The sequence below is a fragment of the Sinohyriopsis cumingii genome, unplaced genomic scaffold, assembly GCF_028554795.1.
Source record: "Sinohyriopsis cumingii isolate HCF-2022 unplaced genomic scaffold, ASM2855479v2 utg000555l, whole genome shotgun sequence".
Classification (NCBI taxonomy): domain Eukaryota; kingdom Metazoa; phylum Mollusca; class Bivalvia; order Unionida; family Unionidae; genus Sinohyriopsis; species Sinohyriopsis cumingii.
This window is the reverse complement of record NW_028315910.1, coordinates 463015-483661: the sequence shown is the minus strand read 5'-3', so window position 1 is coordinate 483661 and position 20647 is coordinate 463015. Positions and strand designations below refer to the sequence as shown.

At 36.8% G+C, this 20647-nt stretch overlaps 1 protein-coding gene and 1 long non-coding RNA gene across 4 annotated transcripts in view; one reads left to right on the top strand and one right to left on the bottom strand.

The window, feature by feature from the left end:
• The window catches only part of LOC149773789 (uncharacterized), a 108265-nt gene extending 93524 nt beyond the window's left edge, over positions 1–14741 (bottom strand). The window contains exon 1 of the long non-coding RNA XR_016417273.1: positions 14656–14741. This is a non-coding gene — a long non-coding RNA (uncharacterized LOC149773789). The remainder of the gene's footprint in view (positions 1–14655) is intronic.
• LOC149773788 (glutamate decarboxylase 1-like) overlaps positions 12456–20647 on the top strand; it is a 112665-nt gene continuing 104473 nt past the window's right edge. The window contains exon 1 of one of the 3 annotated variants that reach the window (XM_089945996.1): positions 12456–12606. The gene's annotated coding sequence lies outside the window, so the exon portion shown is untranslated. The remainder of the gene's footprint in view (positions 12607–20647) is intronic. The other 2 variants (XM_089945999.1, XM_089945998.1) reach the window with 2 other exon arrangements.

Sequence of the window (20647 nt, the reverse complement as noted above, 5' to 3'; positions counted from 1 at the left end):
TTCGCGTGCACCAGAGACGTAAACCAGCATTTCTGTGGTTGATTCATGTAAGACTGACTTATTCTGTTCTTACTTATGGCTGTCGTTGGGGAGTGAGACTAAAGTGTCTAACCAAAGGACAGAATACGGCATGATCTGGGAATTGAACCCGATACTCCTGCGTAGGGATCAAGCATGCTAACTATTAAACATTTTCGTATTTTGCATAGGTTTTGATTTTTAAAGAAAAATAATTTCCCAGGGTTTCCTCACTGTTTATAACGGCCATTTAATAAATACCTTGTATATCTTTGGTATAGCTGTATGTCATTGTGGTGTTTCTTTTTGGTCGGGGGTGGAGGAGGGATGGGTATTCAGATTTGGGCGTTGGTTTTATTTATTTCTTGGGGATGGCAAATTCTTTTCTATTGGAATGGGTTCGGGAGGTTATTTTAATTGTTAAGGTTGGCAGTTGTTTTTCTGTGTTACTTCTTTTCCCACAGTGTCCGCTTCTTTCCTTGTCTGTACTACTTCATTGTAATTTTCTTTCTCTTCTTTTCTTTTCTTTATGTTCTTTATTACTGTATTTCCGTTGTTTCTTCTGCTCCCGATATGTCTGCTTTTACTGCCTTGTTCCCTTGTCCTGCTGTGATGTTTATTTACCAGCTATTCTTTATTACTGCTGCTTCTGTCCCTGTAACTACTTGTCCTCTTCTTATTATTAACCTATGCGGAGTTATCGTCTTTTTCGGACCTTTATTACCCCTTCTTGTTTGACGTACTACTTCTTGTCCTGCATTGCGGATGTATTCTACTTGTGCCTGAACTTTTCTATCACTACTCTTACTTGCCCTGCTGGTCATATGTCTCGGTTGCCATAGCACCCTTACATGATTGAGAATTTGGTTAGAAGGTTGCCGATGTTGAATTTGCTTATTTTGTGTCCCTAGTTTGGCATGTCTTGATTGTGGTTTTGTTTGTTTTTGTAAACATTTACCTATCTGGGAGGATGCTATCTTACGTTATCCTTGACCTTAGTTTAATACCTTCTGCGAACCTAATGTTGATGTCATTACCGTGATATTTTTGTTAATTTAACACTTAGGCTTGCTTGACCCCAGCTCCTGTTTTTGCTGGAGTCGGTACTATACAGCTGCCTTTCGACTACTCCGGCTAATTGTCTGTCGTAGCTGGGGAGGGGAGGGGGTTAAATAGGTTCGATAATTTTGGAAAGGCTATTAATTTCTTAGCTTTTGACGTTTTATGTCGTTGCTAGACAGCGGGATATCTTTCAACAATTCCGAGCATTTTTCGTCGTGGTTAAGGTTTATTATTATATTTTTAATACGTTTATATTCTTTATATTTCAGATTGTGTAAAACAAGGATGCGGCTTAGCCCCCACTCTCTTCAGCCTTGTGTTCTCCGCAATGTTGATGGATGCTTTCAAAGACAGCGATGTTGGAGTAGGTCTCAGATACCGTCTGGATGGGAAGTTGTTCAACCTGAGGAGGCTCCAAGCCAAAACCAAAGTCCAAGTTGAGAACATTCGCGACCTGCTGTTTGCAGATGACTGTGCCCTCAACTCCAGCACGGAGACAGGCATACAACAGAGCATGGACCTTTTCTCCACAGCGTGCTCCAACTTCGGACTCAGCATCTCTACCAGCAAGACCGAGGTTCTGCATCATCCAGCTCCTGGAGAAGATTACCTGGAACCATCCATCACTGTCAATGGCCATAAGCTCAAAAATGTAGAAAGGTTCACATACCTCGGCAGCACCGTCTCACAAGCAGTCCACATAGACGATGAGGTCAAAACTAGGATTGTCAAAGCCAGCATAGCATTTGGTAGACTCCGCTCAAATGTCTGGGATAGGAGAGGCATCAAGCTTGCCACCAAACTCAAAGTCTACGCAGCGGTTGTTCTCCCCACCCTCCTCTATGCTTGCGAGACATGGACTGTGTATAGCCGCCATGTTAAAAACAACTGAACCACTTCCATATGAGCTCCCTGAGGAAACCACTGAAAATCAGATGGCAGGACAAGGTACCAAACACAGAGGTGCTCACTAAGGCCGGCATGCCAAGCATCCACACCATGCTGTGCAAGGCACAGCTCCGATGGGCTGGCCATGTTGTCCGCATGCCGGTAGAACGCCTACCTACGGTCTTTTATGGAGAGCTACAACAAGGCAAAAGATCCCACGGTGGTCAAAAAATGAGATACAATGTCACCCTCAAGGCTTCGCTGAAGAACCTAGGGATTGATCCTGATACCTGGGAGAGTGTCGCTGCTAACCGATCTGCTTGGCGCAGTCAAGTCAACGCTGGTGCGGAAGCCTTTGAGCAGAAAATACTGATGGACGCAGCTGAAAAACGTGATCTGCGCAAATCCAGGAACATCAGTTCCGCAACTCCCGGCCAGCAACCTGCACATCCATGTCCCCACTGCAACAGACTTTTCCGGGCCCGGATCGGACTGATCAGCCATCTCCGGACCCACCCCCAGTGAATCGATGACATTAAATGGTCCTCATCGACACCGAGGGACGAACATCATTTCAGATTTGACCTTTTTTCCTATGCTAGTTATAAATTTCATGACGTTATTTTATGTCCTTCATATGTTTTTGTTTCTGGCCATTAGTAACTCCGGGTACGTACTGCGTTCCCCTATGTTCTTCTGCTTGGTATGTAGCTCTCTTCTTTGCCGATCATAATGAAAGCAGGTGTTTAGCACATGTTCGAATGTTTCCAGAGTTGGGCAGTAGGGGAGGGGGGCGGTTAGCTTGTATTTGTCAGTCCTTTTATGTATTTTCCTGCACGTTCTGCCAATACGGTTCTACCTGTCCTTATCATATTTGTTATAGTTGCATCGTATGGAATTTTGAAAGTCGTGGACTTTCTGTTCCTGATTGCTTCCTTTCCTCTGTCGTGCATTTGTTTACTTATGGTCGACTTGTCCCAATGATCTGCCATATTGCGTTTGTTTACTTATGGTCGACTTGTCCCATTGATCTGCCCTATTGCATTTGTTTACTTATGGTCGACTTGTCCCATTGATCTGCCATGTTGCATTTGTTTATTTATGGTCGACTTGTCCCATTGATCTGCCATATTGCATTTGTTTACTTATGGTCGACTTGTCACATTGATCTGCCATATTGCGTTTCTTTTATTCCTGATGATACTATTTATTTCAATGACGCTGTATTCGTGCTGTTCAGTCACGGGTTCAGTGAGATTGTTTCTCGTTTCTGTGTCTGCTTTTTCGTTTCCCGGAATTTGTATGTGGGATGGGATCCACACGGTTTCTATATTTTTATCAGCCAGGTGTCAGGATAATGTGACAGGGTGGCAAATCCTAGAGTAGGTATCTTATGTAGTTTATGATATTTGGTCTACTCTTTGACTGGTCGGATGCCATGGATTGGGGGACACTGTGTGAAACGCTCAGTATTACTGCTTCTGTTATTTATTTCGCTTTGATGAATATTAGCGCTGATATTACCGCCATGAATTCCACATTATATATGGTGCATTCGTCCGGTAGTCTTTGTCTACACGTGATACCTAACTGGAGGATGACTATACCTGCTGCTGTTTTATTTGGGGTTTTCGTTTTCGACCCGTCTCTGTAGATTTTAGTGTAAGCCTCGTACTTGTGTTTTTTTATAGATTAAAATTGTTGCCCTTAGGCCTGCCGGGTCGTCTTGGCTACTTCCTTGTTCTCGGAGTTTTAAATAAAATTTTGGCGCTGGGCAGGTCCACGGAGGAAGATCTAGATGGTATCATATTTTTTCTGGTTTAATCTCTGGGATTTGTAAATCTTTTTTAAAGTCTGCCATTATTTTTGCACGGGTATTTTACTAATCATTTTTCTACAAAATGGTTTATCGCACTTTGCAAGATTTTTGAGAGCGAATTTTACCGAAAAACACTATAATCCATGACATATTCCCAGCTCGTCCCTCACTGTGCAGATGCATTGAGTGGGATGAGTCAACAAATATTGCTTTTATCAAGCGTCTTGAAGTACTTGTGTACTGTCGAAGTATAATCATGACCCTAAGTTAGTGTGTAACTTTGACGTAATAATAGGTCTATCATGACGTAACAGTATGGGGGCCCCAAGTCTCCTAGTGGTCAAAAGTTTTCACCGCTCCGGATCACTGCCATCTCACCTCTGTCTGCGTGGGTTCGAGTCTCAGGGTCGGCTGACGTGGGTACGGAAGAAAGCCTGTCAGTAGCTTCTCGTGGGTCGGTGGTTCGTCCAGGAGTTTTCCAGGGTTCTTCCTTCACCAGTTATACTGGCCGCCATGTATAGCCTATCTTGTGCTGAAGAATTGCGTTAAACCCTACAACAAAACAACAACAACGTAACAGTATGCAAAATCTTCACTGACCACTGAGCGAGGCTTGCCAATTTAGACCAGGTACCAGAGGATATAAACTCACGTCACGTTATAATATGTATTTATGTGTCATTTATTCTTAAAATATCATTTCAGAATTTAAAAAAAAAAATATTTATTCTTTCGAATGGTTTAAAAACACCAGTTTAAGTACAACTATTCTACTAATACGGGAATATTATAGCAAAAAAAAAATTCCAATGTTGGAATATTAGAATCTATGTTGGTGTTTGCAGAAAGACAAGTAAGTCAAAGTCAAGGGGTTATATTATTAGTCTTCCCACGAGGCTCTGCCGAGTAGGGAGACAATTAAAGAAATCCAGTGACTGGGATTTCTTTGGCTTGATACAAACACCGACATAGATTATTTTTCTTACCCAATTTTTTTTTCTTCAATTAAATTAAAATAAACCTGCATTTTTTCAATATAGTTATCAAATTCAACATATTAATCAGGTCCTAATATTGCCTCTCACTTTATTTAAAGGTCAACAGGTCTTGTACTTTTTAATGAAAATATGAATAATTAGATAAGTTTGAAATAAATAAGAAGAAAGTATATAATTTTTAGGTGTTGGAAGTATTGCACAATGAGCGTCTGGAACAACGTGATATTGTTTATAAATACCGCGCATTAATACGAATGTGTTGAGGGTAATAGGGAGACACCTGTCGACTCTAAGAACACACGTTCTGTGGATAGGAAAATAGAAATGTATACACATTTGATATTATTACTGTATTAACACATCTAATCGGTTAATGCTATATAAAAATAACAATAAGTAATTACTATCTTTTATACCGTTTACTTTGAACGTTCATCAGTTCGAACTTGGAAAAAGTTATATGGCAGGCAATGATACGATGCTGTACATTGAAATACAGTTCTAAACACGCGTGTAGAGACTGTGAGAAAATTTATAATTCATGACTTTCTTTGAAATTTAAATTTTGTGTCTTGGAAACATGATAAGTGTTGCTAGGATACGCTACATGGAAATCTTGTGGACTAGTTTGTGGATGACTAATGAATGATCAACTCCGACTGTTAAGCGCAGTTTTCAATTACTTTACAATGTCTGTTTCAACTGGGGCTGGTAGGGGGTGTTTTACAAAGTTTGAAGAACGCAGGTCTGGCATTACACATTTCTGTTTGTTTCCGGCTTTGCGGTAGCTCATGTGAGAGTTTGGATTTTGTAGCCAGTGAAATGTGAATAGCCTGTGTGTCCGGAACAGTGTTTTCTGTTATCGTTTGCTCCTCACAGCATCGCTAATTTGATCCTATATGTAACTAAGTAAATGTTCAGGTCAGTATCATTAATGTAGCTAAATGTACCTAATTCGTTTCACACGAAGTTTTTAAAACTAATGAAGTACTTTTAGCATTATTTACTTATCGCTAACCTGAAAATTTACCGAATCACAGATAGGATAAAATTCGCCATGCTGTGTGGAAGAAACTTTAGTTCTTAGCATAATACGAAATAATTCATCTTCGTGTTCGTGTGTCTGTCTGTTTCTCTCAAAATGTTTTGTATTGTATGTTATCAAAGGTGGAGAGACCGCAAGCTGCTGGTGAATTACATTTTGTTATGTATCTGTTGTTGTTGTTGTTGTTTGATTTTATAACAACTATGTCAGACGCAGCAGAAGACAACAAGGATTTCTTCTTTTTTAAAAAGTAGTTCCTAGCGCGCGGACACCATGACTGAGACGACCGGAACGAGACAAAGACTGAGACAAGAGAAGGAAGGTTAGCAAAACAGCTAGATTTATATGTCACACGGATGAGAAAATGTCCTTTCGATCAATGTATATCGAGCTTGTAAGCTCACCCACAATACCGCACAGTACAAAGACAATAATCAATCATTCTTGGTCAGAATATGCTCAGGTTTCCTTTTTCAAGCACAAACTCATCAGGGATCTTTTTGTTATTGAACTTGTGTAAACAATCCCATAATGATATCACAATGCATTTCGCATGGTTTTATTTTTCCTAGTGTATTTTATCGAGTGGCTGAGCTCTACGCCATTTTCCGGCAATTTTTTACGTTTTTACGTTGCATCCCTCCGTGTTAATTAGACGATACGTGGGCTAATATATATAGTGGAGTAGATCACCGGAAAGGATATTGGCAGAAAAATACAGAACGGTTTAGCACCCATGTTGTCGCTACCAATGCCCTTTGAACTCCGTTGCCTATGATTAATTTGTATCACATGAGAGAATATTGTTTAACAGATATACTGCATGCTTGCAACTTTCTATCGATTTTTAAATGATAAAGTTTTTTTATCCACACGGGTTACATAGCTTCCCGTTATATGCCTGCATCCACGCCTATGCAAAATAAAATAATAAGGATGCCTAACTCCATTTATTCAGCCGTTGTTCTTACTATCTTTCGTTTTATTTGTTACCGCTCAAACAGTCTTAGGTAGCTTTTAAACATTTCCAACACCAATATAAAAGTACTTCACGTAAATCAGAATGGCACTTAACGCATTTAGAATGGCATTTAGAATGGCAATTAACGCATTTATAATGGCAATTAACGCATTTAGAATGGCAATTAATGTATTTAGAATGGCAATTAACGCATTTAGAATGGCAATTAACGCATTTAGATTGGCATTTAGAATGGCAATTAACGCATATTGAATGGCAATTAACGCATTTAGAATGGCATTTAGTTTGGCAATTAATGCATTTAAATTGGCAATTAACGCATTTAGAATGGCAATTGACGCATTTAGAAGGCATTTAGATTGGCAATTAACGCATTTAGAATGGCAACTAACGCATTTAGAATGGCATTTAGAATGGCAAATAACGCATTTAGATTGACAATTAACGCATTTAGAATGGCAATTAACGCATTTATAATGATATTTAGAATGGCAATTAACGCATTTAGATTGGCATTTAGAATGGCAATTAACACATTTAGAATGGCACTTAACACATTTAGAATGGCATTTAGAATGGCAAATTAACGCATTTAGAATGGCATTTAACGCATTTAGAATGGCATTTAGAATGGCAATTAACGCATTTAGAATGGCATTTAGAATGGCAATTAACGCATTTAGATTGGCAATTAACTCATTTAAAATGGCAATTAACGCATTTAGAATGGCGTTTAGAATGGCAATTAACGCATTTAGATTGGCAATTAACGCATTCAAATGGGCATTTAGAATGGCAATTAACGCATTTAGAATGGCAATTAACGCATTTATAATGGCATTTATAATGGCAATTAACGCATTTAGATTGGCAATTAACGCATTTAGATTGGCAATTAACGCATTTAGATTGGCAATTAACGCATTTAGATTGGCAATTAACGCATTTAAATTGGCAATTAACGCATTTAGAATGGTGTTTAGAATGGCAATTAACGCCTTTAGAATGGCGCTTAACGCATTTAGATTGGCAATTAATGCATTTAGAATGGCAATTAGCGCATTTAGCTTGGCAATAAACGCGTGCCTTATAAATGGGCTGCAGACAGAAATGCCACAGTGATATAACTGTGAGGAACGTTTACAATTATTGTCAAACACATGGGAAGGCAGTGTGATGAAATGACGAATATGTATTGTCTAAAAAAAACATACAACAACAACAACAACAACAACAACAACAAACGAATTACAACAACAATATCAAAGTATTTTGACAGTAACTACAGCAAAAATCATAACATATGTGATCCTGTTTTTAACTGAGCGTCAACAAGAGTAAAAATGTTCCAAGTATTTGAGTTGGCATCACGTTCAGATACACGGTAGTGGTATATATAATTACAAATAGGTACCCTAACAATTGATATCCTGCAAATGGTTAAGAAAGGATAACATGCAATTGTTATAAATTGATAATATGCAAGTTGTTACCAATAGATACGCTAAATATTGTTAAAAATGGATTAAATGCAAATTGTTAGAAGTAGATATCCAAACAATTTTTAAAAATGGATTCCCTACAAACTGTTACAAGTTGATACCCTGAAAATTGTTGCGAAGGAATAACCTGCAGCTTGTTAAAAATTGATACCTTCAAATTATTACATATGGATTCCCTGCAAATTATTACGAAGGGATACCCTGCAACTTTCTATAAATAATTTAATGCAAATTATTACAAAGGGATTTTCTTCGAATTATTACAAAGGGATACCCTACAAATTGCTACAAATGATTACGCTGCAAAATGTCACAATAATTCACGATCACTAAATCATATGGCCAAGTCATATGGGTAACACGTGTATGAAATTTATTTTTTAGACGTGTCTTCCTCTGGATTTCTCAAGACGTCAGCGATATCTAAATTTTCTACGTGAATTTACAAAAGATTTTATGTATCAGAATTATTATGAAACGGTAAGTCACTGAACACCATCTGTATATTACAAAGGATAAAATTACTTTGATGAAATATCCATATATTTTACTACCCAAGTTCAGTCTTAGGGATTTTTCCATTTTTAGATGTTCTAGCCATACATTTAATATGGAAAAACGTATATATGAAGGTGTCTTTGCTTCAGGAAACGTTTCTAATTTTTGTTCACGAAATAACTATTAGCTAATGAGAAACATCGTGCATTTTTTTGTTGATTTTTTTAAACGACCAAGATGTAAAAAGATTATGTCAATTAGGTACTTAGACATTATACATACGAGTTCCTTGGCATCTTCGCTAGCCGAGGTTCCGATATGATAACCCTATCTACACCTGGACGGATCCAACTGATATAATAGTGCTTTGTCCTAGTGACGTCTATTGGATTTCATGAGTTGCCTCCTTCAGTATGTAATGCCAACTAACAAATAGCGTGGTGCAGTGTACATCTTCTGAAAAGGGTGGAGGCAATTGACCTAAAACGGATACTTTTTTAATTTAAAATCGAAAGTATAACTATGTACCAGAGGGAAGCTATTACATGTGTATTTGAGTGGAAGGTATTAGTGCAAACACAGGCCGGCAGTGGATTTTATTTTATTTATCATTTCAGTCAATTTGTGTGCTCCTCTTTTCTAGATCATATAGGAACAGTGTTCACGTTTGAACAACTAAATTTTGATTGGGTGCCGTGGCTTTCCGCCGCATGCAATGAAATTCACAGATCCGAAGAACAGAACTATTTGTTCGATCCGCCAAGGCGTAGATAAGGTTATCATATAGGAACCTTGGCTTGCGAAGATGGTACCCTGGATAACCGTTGAATCCATCTTTGGAAAAAAAAAATGTATGGCATGATTTCATAGTTAATTAGCGAGACAATAAATTGTTCTGAATGTCTGATAATTTTACATAGATTACAAGTGGCACATATTACTGACATAAAGACTCCGATTTTTTAACCTTTCTATCATTTAATTTCAACCTTTAACCTTTCTATTATTTAATTTCAATATCCAATTGTAGCGATATCTTGACATAGGTACACCCACGTCGTTGTACAACAGAGGGTTCTTCATTCTAATCTTTTTTAACATCATTTTCTTTCAAAGTTTGTCAATACAGACAAGAAAACTCCTCACGCTATTGTTGGGTATGGCGTAGCTATACATTAAACGATCCTCTTAATGGTATTCGGTCCGCGTGTGAAAAGACACCTGTCTTTTTATCCGGAATAAAACCGATACACCTGTTTGTACAGGCTAGCCCATTGTCATTGAATTTATTGTAAACGTAAACAAGCAAACAGACTGTACGCTGTCCATTCTGGTTACGAAAATAGTCTTTTTCAGTAAACCCTGTGTCGTCAGCATATACTATTTTCAAATGTCAAGTTTTAATATTTCTGAAACAAACTGAATAAAGAAACAGGATGAACTCTTGTATACATATGTTCAAAAAGATGATTTGGATTCGAAACGCCAACAAGTTGACAGTGTTTGGGACTCCCTAGCGATCAAGTTAAAACTTATAAATATAAAATGACTTAGTTAAATGTATTTTTATATCCTTGATGCCTTTTGTTTTTTTAAAATGGGTAGGGTCGTATAAACAAATAAACAAACGGGGTATACATACATACATACATACATACATACATACATACATATATGGTATTATGAATGAGTTTTGCATGCATATTGTCCATTTAATGTGTAAAGAATGCTTGATGTTAAATGTTGGGGTGTGAGATCACCATCGTTAGATCGCCGTCTACATTTTCTTATGGAAGTGTACTCTGTGCTTTATACATAGACTGAGTATAAAAACTTGTTCTGGCCCTTTAATTCCACGCTGTTGTCACGAGTTTATAGGAATTCGTCTCATGGAATCGTCTCTACAAGCCCCGGAAGGTCGACGTCAAGTGAAAAGGAAGTTCACATGTTCCCGATTTATTTCCAGGTTGGGCCGTGTGTGTGTTATGCTGGAATTTCTCATGAATATTTTAGGAAATGAATTATCTTAGCTTTCTGAAATATGGAATATCAGAGCCAGGGATATGATGTTAGTCCATAAATTAGTGACTTCAACCATCCAGTCGAGTTTTGTTACCGGAACAGCGAAACATAGGATAGTGATGGAAGTAATGTGTACATCCGAAGAATCACATTTTTGTCGGACCTTTGTTTTAATTGTAAGTTAGAACTGATGTTGCTGTTCATAAATGTAAATTCTTTACTATGCAGAATTCGGTATTATATTATAATGTCCAAAATAACAAGCATTTGATAGGGACTATTTCAAACCGCATTATGACTCATTTAACAATTTCTCTTGATTCACGTTGAAATTCACTTGTCCGTTTTGCTGTGTTCTACTGAATCATAATTGTGAATTTATAAATAAGATTAAGAGTAAATACGCGTATCACGGACATCGAGAAGACAACTTAATTGTCTAAAGTTTGTGTTTAGATGCATTTTCCGATGCAGTTTGAACAGATGACTTGTCTACCAACATGATCAGCTTTGAGAAGGACAAACTTTGATTGGCTAACTTATGTCATGTGATGTAAACAGGAGTCTTTGAGTGCAGACAGTGCAGTGACCGCTAGCTGTTAAGAGAGGTTAAGTATGAACATCCAAGTACAAACGAATTTCGGTCATGTATTCAAAATCCATTATACTCATTATGTAGTAATTCTTTATAAAGCCTCTGCTATCTCACGCCACGATGTTATCTCACGCCACGACGCTATCATGCCACGATGCTATCTCATGCAACGATGCTGTCTTACGCCACGATGCTCATGTACACTAGCACTCAAATTAATTTTACATTGAGAGATCACACTACAATGTTGGAACATGTTACACTTGTAATGAATTTAACTGTCAGGAATGAAATAATTAATTTCACCATAATATGGTGTAATAATATATCGTTGTCTTTTAGCATCCTGACGAACAGTTCTGCTCTATATTATCTCTACAGTATCAGAAGTTGATAGTGTTGCGACGAACAATTAATGTAACAGTCACTGTTTTGAATTGAAAGGCTTGTTCTATCTAACCTTTATTATTTAGTAAATCGTTTAAGTCCTGAACTCTGGTCTTTTTCTAAATAACACACGCGATGTTGCAATCAATCAGTCAACACACACACACACACACACACACACACTTCATGTCAAAATCAAAATAAATAAGTGTACTTAACAGGTGGATATGATAATTAAAAAAAGTACAAGCGAACAACTAAATAAGGACATGCCTGTGTAGAAAGTACCATGAAAGCTTAACTGACCACCACCTATACAGCGATTTTGGACTTCTATGTTCAATGGCCACTGCAAATTTTACACAATGTGAATGAACTACAAATACACCGGGGCGACACGGTAATGACGAACAGCAGTGAAACTGGAAGATTGTCTACCGTACCTGGCAAAATCAAACTTAAATGTGCTTTTATTGCCCAACACCCACACTCCCCAGCAGTCATCACTTTTAATCCGTTTACCAAGCTTGTCGTATTTTCAGCTCCACAAGTAGTTTACTCGGGACTAAAATGTACAGGGTTCAACAAGATATGGGTCTCCCCAAAATATGATTTAGCAAGATAACTAACGAGTAACAAAAACCATGACATTATAGCCGCCACCGCTCGAGCCAAACCAGTTTAGTCCGCTGTTTGCCGCATAGTTGTATAAACGCTTGATTGACAAACTTCCCCGTTGGCAAGGATTTATTGGCGCACCTAAAGCCGCTAGCTAGTTCACTTACGGTGTGTAAGTATATTTTTTATTGACTTATATAGCGCCTTCGTACTCATGTATTCATCAATGTTTGCAATTTAAATTTGTCCATATTTGGTTTTCGATGTTTAATTTCCTGTTGATGTTCTAATCTTCTTAAAAGAGGGAATCGATTATCAAACTCGGTTAACTTTTTGGCTTGGGTTCTTGTAAGGAAGTGAAGGTCTTACGATGTCATAAGTTAGTACGCCCTTGGAAAGTTGGAGAATAATACTTGATCTTGTGGTCCTTGTCAATGATGGATTGCTATAGTGCTTTAAAACTCGTCGTATTTTAGAGTATATACGATCACATGCTCCTCTCCTAGATATGTCACTCCTGCTCTTGAGTCCTATTTATGGCTGGGATGTCTAATTAGTCAACAAGAAGTACGGTCTCTATTCAAGTACTCGCGCCCCCCCCCCCCCCCCAAATAATGGACATAATCCAAAATGGCCACTCTGTGTGTATTATAAACATAGTATATTGAAAACATTCAATTTATGGAAAAAAATTAATGAAAAAGTAGGTGCTAATAAATATTTATTGTCTAAAATACGAGGACTAATTGTATATATGAGGAACATGACTGTAAACTTAAGTTATCAAAGATCAATACATTGCACTATTTTGATTTTAGACGCTGTAAATATTTCACATTTCAAATAGAATTTGAAATGGGAATTTCAAATAGAATTTGAAATGGGACCACATCTTTCGAAAATCGAGAATTTCGTGTTCGTAAAACATGTACTCAAGACCTTTCTAATTTTGAACACACCAAACTTTAATTTTGTATTGGCCCCTGAGGGTTAAAACCTCCATAGGGACACGTGTCATTCGGGTAGGTATATTTGTCTTTTTATGCCCGATACGTGCCGGTAAGGTTATAACATGGGATCTCTGTAGTTAGCAAGTTATAATCCAGTCGCTTTGTGCATGGAGCCAGCGATAGACTACAACGGCAGTATCAGCTGCATGTATAAATTTGTCTTCTGTGTGTACATGTTTATAATACGGGAATCTCAATAGTTTCTGTGTTATGATCCAGAGGCTAAGTTCATCGGGGTCGGGAAATACCCTGAGGCATTGCATGCTGCACCCAGTAGTCTCACTTAGACTATGTAAGACGTCGGAAACGTTCACCTTAATGTCAAATAACCGCCCTTGTTTAGTTTAACGCCAGGGGCGAAATCAAAATCACTAAGGTTTGTCAAGCTCGCACTGTATGGGATGATGATTCAAGGACATTACATGGATACGGACGGGATCTATCACTATTTAGCGCTTCTTGCTGCATTATAACCAGCACAGTTTTAACTCGGGTGGTGAAACAGGGAGGCTTGGAACGGTGCAGTTTGACTGACAGTTTGATTGCCTTGTAATTGGACTACTGCTGAGTGGCTCTGTGGAAAGTGCCACGTGTGGCCATTGGGCAGTACAATGCTCATATGGGAAAGCAGGTTTAGACTATCATTTGAAGCACTGAAAAACAGACAATGGATACCATTTATACGCATTACTGTAACAGAACTAAAATTTTAAAAAATTGGTTTCTAATTTTGCATCTATTTGAAAAATGCTACTTGTTTACCCACACATTTCATACTGTTTCAGAGTTACATTTACTTTAAAATATCCTTTTTTTATAGAAAAAGTAGAGTCTGTGATTGGGAATAGGGACCTTTTGGTTTAGCTTAGCCAGTTTAAGATATTTAAATAATGTTGGTGTGCATTACTGAATTATATGGGTTGCCAAAAACCACGAAACTTAGTTACTCATGTAAAATGGTATCCACTGTCAAAATATTAAATGGTAGAGCAATCTGTATTGTCAAACGTATCGTCCCACATCTTGACATAACAAACCATTCCGTGAATTTATAGTCGCACATCTTGACATAACAAACCATTCCGTGAATTTCAACAAACCTCGAGTATAACCTGTTCCCGTTTTATATATAAAAAGACGTTTACCCTCATTGCCCTACAATGCAAGACGTCGACCCTTATATTTAAGACAGGAACGTGTAAAAGCCTTACCTCTTGAATAAGCTTGGACGTGATGTATGTTCCACTGTCAGTCAACCACAGGATTAGAGGCCACATATTCAAGAGTATCTCACACATATGGCAGTCCATATTGGTATTATTGCGCCGATTAAAGTCTAATTGATTTAATCGTGCGATACTTAATTTAATGCCTCGTTTCTTTTTTGAAGTATAACAAAGGATAAGCAAATGTGTATGTTATTTCAAACTTGTGAGCGCCATCTAAATTAGCTGAAGAGCGATGATAGCCAAGGAATGCCGAAGTAGGATATTATGCGGTTGCTGATCTCTGATGAAACGAATATGCCTAATCACACATGGCCGTGTGTTCTCAGTTTTTATTTTGTAATAGATTTAAAAACGAATATGCCTAATCACACATGGCCGTGTGTTCTCAGTTTTTATTTTGTAATAGATTTAAAAACGAATGTGCCTAATCACACATGGCCGTGTGTTCTCAGTTTTTATTTTGCAATAGATTAAAAAACGAATATGCCTAATCACACATGGCCGTGTGTTCTCAGTTTTTATTTTGGAATTGATTTAAAAACGAATATGCCTAATCACACATGGCCGTGTGTTCTCAGTTTTTATTTTGCAATAGATTAAAAAACGAATATGCCTAATCACACATGGCCGTATGTTCTCAGTTTTTATTTTGGAATTGATTTAAAAACGATAACGCATGTAGAAATGCTCTAATCATTTTTCATTTTTAAACGTGTTCTTGAAAGTTTGAAGTATGAGTAATTTTCAAGGAAGGAATATATATATATATATATATATATATATATATATATATATATATATATATATATATATATATATATATATATATACTTCTTGTTTCGTTAAAGAAGCTTTTGAGTCAGAAAGATTGTATTTCTGGCAGTTTAACTGTTCCAGGATAGAATTTGAAAGAAAGATCTCCACATTGGATAATATTGTAAAAAAAAACTGTTGATTTCACTAAAGATTTCTAAAATGTGAAAATAATACTTGGAATTTAAAACTTTACAAAAGCTAGGGGAATTTAAATTTCAATAAAACAAAGTTTTCTGAAATATTTTAGCCAAAATTCATATATCCTAAGGATGAGCAACCCAATTGACTTATTACGTGTTTAGGTTCTTACAAAAAAAGTAACTAGAATAGAGGATAGACAATAATCTTTGTAAAATTTAACAATTAATTCATTTTCCTAGAAAAACAAGGTAAAAATGAGAAAAATAACTTACGGTTTAACGAATCAAATCCAGAAATAGTCCAAGAATTAAATAATTCGAATCCTGATGAAATCCAAAATGGAAGATGACGACGTCATTTGTTACCTGAAAAGTGTTGCAGTGTAAATAGTCTCTTGTTGAATCACATAAATTAATATTCCAGTGTGTGAATTCTGTACAAATTTCGATAAATGTGTTTTTGTCCAAGAATTAATTTAGAGCACTAGTATTTCCAGGGAAAAGAATAATTTTCTTTAAAATAATTTCAAGAAAATAAAATTAGCCCAAACTGGAAACAAAATACACTTGGACCTCTAAAGTGTTAAGCACTAATGACAATTCTTTCTGAAAACATTAGTAAGAAATCAAACTGCAACGCAAAACAGATACCCACATGGAGGTCAAGAGTTCGTCCTTCTGGGAAAACCAAAAGCTTATAACAATAAACACGTTATTTGTCACGTGCTCCAGATATGGCATTGATTCCACTTTATGATTCTTACTATGAGAAAGAATATAAAAATTAAAACAAGTTGTTTACTTAAACCTTTACTGGTTCTGAATCAAAGCCGGGAACTAGGTCAGCATCAGACACAAAGTTTCTATTTTTAGTTGTTTACTTTGAAAAATAATTAAAAAGCATAGTCAGAACTGAACTATATACCGGTAAATAAAGTTACATTATAATGGCGACCGCTTTGATGGCCCAGTGGTTTTGAGCGTCCGCCTCGGAAGCGGAAGGTCGTTGGTTCGATCCCCGGCCGAGTCATACCAAAGACTTACAAAAATGGTACTAGCAGTTGCCTCCCTTGGCGCTCAGCATTAAGAGGTTAGTGTTAGGACTGGTCGGCCTGGTGTCAGGATAATGTGACTGGGTGGGATATCATGCTACATGTCTGCGGCATGATGCCCCAGTGCTAGACATCACTATAAACTGTCACACTGCAGACATCGTAGTAATATGACTGAAAAATTGCTAAAGCTACGTTAAAAATCCAAATCACACACAAACACACATTACAATGGCATGTAATGAAATAAAACTTTAAAAAAAACAACAACAAAAAAACTAACAAACAATTAAATTAAATCAAATATAAAATAAATCAAATATACATAACAAAATCTGTGAAATGACTAAGCTGTACACTGTCATGGGAAAATCCCGGCTGATTTTTTTGTTTTCATTTAGTTTGTAGGTTTAGGTACACCGTTTATTTTATTTATTGTGCAAAACCTAAAAGGAGATTTCTAATGTTTCTAGTGTGTATTCTTTCTCGTAACCATAGGGCAAAACAATTTCACTTGATTGTTTGTCAGATTCACAATTTGATTGCTGAATAATAATAATAATAATAATAATAATAATAATAATAATTAATAATAATAATAATAATAATAAGAAGAAGAAGAAGAAGAAGAAGAAGAAAAAGAAGAAGAAGAAGAACCAACAGTAAATATATAAACAATTGGATGTACCTGTACTATTTTGTTTATTTGTTTTCTCGGAATCATACCTCTTTACCATTTATCCACCTGAATTGTTTAATGGCATTTCATATGGAAATATTTATCCATTGATAAGTATGGGCTACCGTACTTTTTGGTGGGCTACCATTGTTCCCTTTTGGTAGTCTAATGGGATACCACAGATATTTTAGATTTTTCCACCATTGCATAAACTTGTCTTCACTGGACAACCGGCAAATACAGGCTGATACTCTGTTAAGTGTAAACATCCTAACTAGACAGAATTATTTAAAAAGACTACGGAAGGAAGCAAAATGTCACAGACTGGGCACAGCGACAATAATTAAACGAGCAGAGAAGAGACACAAAAGGGATACACAAATGTTAGAATAGCAAATGTTTTTGAAAGAAAGCTTGGTTAAAGAGACAAAAACCAGCGATATATACATTCATATTACTGGCACACAAATTAACGCTGCAAAATTAAAATATGTTATTTACCAAACTACATGGCATGGAATCAAGTTTGGTCATATTTATGTGTTTACCTTACAACGAATCGAACAAAAATAGACCAACTAGAATAGGATCTGGAGGAGGACACGGAATAGGAATGCTAGAAGAGGATTTGTTACAAATGGAGGAGGACATGTACTAGGACTAATGAAAGAGGATCTCGAACAAATGGAGGAGGACATGGTCTAGGACTAATGAAAGAGGATCTCTAACAAATGGAGGAGGACATGTACTAGGACTAATGAAAGAGGATCTCGAACAAATGGAGGAGGACATGGACTAGGACTAATGAAAGAGGATTTCTAACAAATGGAGGAAGGCATGGAATAGGACTATTGAAAGAGGATCTCGAACAAATGGAGGAAGGCATGGAATAGGAATAGTAAAAGAGGATCTCGGAATAAATGGAGAAAGACATGGAATAGGACTAATGAAAGAGGATCTCGAACAAATGGAGGAAGACATTGACTAGGAATAATAACGATGAAACTGAAGATGATGACTAAAAGACTTTAAAGGATGAGAAATTATTATTTAGAACACTATCCAGCTTTCTCTTGCTTATTGATATCGGTGAAGTCAGTACAAACTGGAGTAATTTTTTTCAAAACCAACTATTGAGTAGAAGACATAAACAGCAGAACCTGTAAAAAAAAGTCCAACGTTGGAGATCTTGGAAGTAAACCCAACTATATAACTCAGCAACAAAATATTGCTTCGCTAAAATGCTATGTGAAAACAAACAACCGAAAACCGTAGTACATATCATGCTCCACACATCATTACACATCCCGAAAGCCCCACCCAACCCCAACCCCACATTTTCTTCAGCCTGTTTCTGCAAAACTAGTTGATTAATGGATAGGGCCACCTTTCAGTTTCTTTTTTCATAGAGTTGTATAAGCCATGATTGTCATTGTCTCTGTCTCTGAGTTAACCAAGAACTATTTAGTCGTGTGTGGATTGTTGCTGATACAATTGTTCCAGAGGTTACATACACCTGGTCTCGTGCATTCTTTCATGGTCATTTAGTTTCTATAACTTTTTTTCGGAGTATATTCAACGTTCAGTGTCTTGTAGAAGTTCTTATTGTATTGGGATTCATGTTATATTTTGCAGGTTGATGATAAATTCAGTTCTTTTACACATTTAAGCATGATGAATGTTGCTATGACGACGGAGAATTCGGAACCTCTTTATTTCTTAATTTACGGTAACAAACCATACACTTAAACTCTATATTCACACAGTAAATCCCAGTAACATTCTTTCTTCGTTTAAGGCAATAAAGCATGCACTTAAACTCTATATTCAAACCGTAAATCCCAGTAAAATTCTTTGTTAGTTCAAGGCAATAAAGCATACACTTAAACTCTATATTCACACAGCAAATCCCAGTAACATTCTTTCTTAGTTCAAGGTAATAAAGCATACACTTAAACTCTATATTCACACAGTAAGTCCCAGTAACATTCTTTCTTAGTTTAAGGCAATAAAGCATACACTTAAACTCTATATTCACACAGCAAATCCCAGTAACATTCTTTCTTAGTTCAAGGTAATAAAGCATACACTTAAACTCTATATTCACACAGTAAATCTCAGTAACATTCTTTCTTAGTTCAAGGCAATAAAGCATACACTTAAACTCTATATTCACACAGCAAATCCCAGTAACATTCTTTATTAGTTCAAGGCAATAAAGCGTACACTTAAACTCTATATTCACACAGCAAATCCCAGTAACATTCTTTATTAGTTCAAGGCAATAAAGCATACACTTAAACTCTATATTCACACAGCAAATCCCAGTAACATTCTTTCTTAGTTCAAGGTAATAAAGCATATACTTAAACTCTATATTCACACAGCAAATCCCAGTAACATTCTTTCTTAGTTCAAGGTAACAAACCATAAACTTAAACTCTATATTCACACAGCAAATCCCAGTAACATTCTTTCTTAGTTCAAGGCAATAAAGCATACACTTATATATTACGTTCACGCTGTAAATCTTAGTAACATAGTTCTGTTTTAATTATGGATGACAAAGAATACAAGAATGTTTTAAAATGCCCATAGGGTCAATAATCTCCTGCGTGGATAATCGACATATTACCTTTTGACTGTGCTCTGACGCCTTTTTGAAAACTTTATTCTGGATTAAGAAAAATTTAACTAAAAATTTAACTAAGAAGTTTTTTTTTTTCTCCATGGGAAAACTAGTAGGTTATGGGCTTAGGCTCGAATTTCCTGTTATAATTATTGTAATCCAAAATGTGGGATAGACACCGATTGCAGTGCCAATATTGTTAGCAAACGGCGAATCGTCTTTGTAAAATTTCGTGCACGGCCGCCACACGAAGTAGACATTATGGAACAATTTAAATTTTGTCATCGTTGTTTTCCGATAAATCAGCAGCCAAACCTATAATAATACGTAAGGGTATATATTACGTTTAGATGAGTTTACCTTATTCGGGACCGGAGCGGTTAAAGGTGGCCTAGTGGTTAGAGCGTCCGCATCAGATGCGGGACGTCGCGGGTTCGAAACCCGACTGAGTCATACCAAAGACTAAAAAAAATTATACTAACAGCTGCCTCGCTAGGCGCTCAGCATTAAGAGGTTAGTGTTAGGACTGGTTGGCTTGGTGTCAGGATAATGTGACTGGCTGAGACATGATGACACACGTCTGCGGCATGATGCCCCAGTTATAGATACCACTATAAACTGTCACACTGCAGACATCGTAGCGATTTGACTGAAAAAG